This window comes from Silene latifolia, chromosome 9 (genome assembly GCF_048544455.1).
Source record: "Silene latifolia isolate original U9 population chromosome 9, ASM4854445v1, whole genome shotgun sequence".
Taxonomy (NCBI): Eukaryota; Viridiplantae; Streptophyta; class Magnoliopsida; order Caryophyllales; family Caryophyllaceae; genus Silene; species Silene latifolia.
The window spans coordinates 191,792,282-191,794,241 of NC_133534.1; the positions used below are offsets into that span (position 1 = coordinate 191,792,282).

Genomic DNA, 1,960 nt, shown 5'->3' on the forward strand with positions numbered 1-1,960 from the left:
GTGAATGGCACTAACCGTTTCATGTCTAGGGGGATTACTTTGAGGTGGTAATTGCCCCTTTTGTCTTTGTGAGCTTGAAGATGCTAGTTGAGTCAATTGTGTTTCCAACATCTTGGTGTGAGCTAGAATGTTGTTGATGGTGGTTTCCTTTGCTTGGCTATCTTTTTGCATTTGAGTGAAAAATTCTTGTTGATTCTTTTGCATTTGGAGGACCGCTTTTTGGACATCAAAACCTTGGTCATTTTGGTGATTATATGGATTTTGATTTTGGTAACCTTGGTTTTGATTGTAAAAGGGTCTTTGATTTTGGTTTCTCATGGGTGGTGGAGTGTATGTTGTTTGAGGGTTTTGAACATTTTGACTTTTGTATGAGAGATTTGGATGGAATTTGGTGTTTTCATTGTAAAAGTTGGAATAAGGGGTACCACTCTTGTATGCTTGGAAAGCATTCACTTGTTCATTTGTTCCCCTACATTCACCTTGGTCATGTCCCAAAGTTCCACAATTCTCACATATCCCACTTGGGATTGATGAGGATGCCGTCATGGCATTAACATGATGCTTTGATGATTTTGAGTTTTCCTCAAGTCTAGCCGTAGCTTGTTCAAACTTCAAGTTGATTGTGTCAATGTGAGCACTAAGTTGAGCACCCAATTGAGTAACGGAGTCCACTTCATGCTTTCCTCCTCTAGTAGCCTTGCGAGGTCTACTATATTGTGAGTTATGGACCGCCATTTCCTCAATCTTGTTCCATGTTTGATTGTCATCAACTTCGGTGAACATTCCATTTGATCCCATATTGAGAATGTTCCTAGAATCTTCATATAAACCGTTCCAAAATTGTTGTACCAAAAACCATTCGCTAAGTCCATGGTGAGGACATGAGCGACAAATTCCCTTAAACCGCTCCCAAGCTTCATACAAAGATTCTTCATCCCTTTGCTTAAAACCCGTAATTTGAGCTCTTAGCATGTTAGTCTTTTCCGGTGGGTAGAATTTTTTGTAGAAAGCTAGAGCCAACTTCTTCCAAGAATCTATTCCAAGGGTGGCCTTATCAAGGCCCTTCAACCATTGCTTCGCGGTGCCGATTAAGGAAAAAGGAAATAAGACCCATCTAATTTGGTCTTGAGTCATGCCCGTTTGAGAGATTGCATCACAATAGTCGCAAAAGGTTTCCATATGAGAACGAGGGTCCTCACTAGGCATCCCCCCAAATTGGCTCCTCTCAACTAATTGGATGAAGGCGGACTTGGCAATAAAATTTCCGGTTAGATGTTGCGGTGTAGGAGTACCATTTGGTAGATTCTCCTCGGTGGGTACGGAGTGTGACGAGAATTTAGGCATTGTAGGTGGATTTTGTGGGGTATTGTGTAATGGGTTCTCTTCTCCTTCTATTGCGAAAGGATTGACAAACTCACTAGTGGGTTGAACAACTTCACTAATACCTCTTAAATTCCTCCTAATAAGTCTCCTATTGTTCGTCAAGGTTCTTTCGATTTCACGGTCAAAAGGTAACAAATCACCTTGTAACCTTCTAGACATGCAAAATATCAAACAACTCGAAAACAATTAGAACAAACCTTGAGGATTTTTACTTCCTCAAGGCGAAGAAAGACACAACTAATAACAATAAAAAGAAATCTAAATCAAGTAAACACCGTCCCCGGCAACGGCGCCATTTTTGGTGCGAGTCCGTTTCGTGTTCACAAATTAAGATGTGGTCGTTGGGTCACGGTCGAATCAAAACACAATTTATAGCTTCACAAACAACTCTACAATTAGTAAAGAGGCAAGTAAAGGTCGGATCCCAAGGGACGGGTATTGAAATGAGATTTCTATTGCAACTAGTGGTGTCTAAGGGGTGTCAAAAATTGGGTTGATGTAGAAGGTTACTAAACTAAAATAGCAATGAAAATAAACAAGCAAGATGAATTAAAGGGGTGTAAACAATTGATTAAAG

The 1,960-nt window shown here is 40.3% G+C and overlaps 1 non-coding gene across 1 annotated transcript; it reads left to right on the plus strand.

Moving 5' to 3' along the window:
* Positions 1-865: 865 nt before the first annotated feature.
* Positions 866-972, plus strand: LOC141602863 (small nucleolar RNA R71). The gene has a single exon (XR_012524769.1). It is a non-coding gene; the product is annotated as a small nucleolar RNA R71 (small nucleolar RNA).
* The last annotated feature ends 988 nt before the right edge of the window (positions 973-1,960 follow it).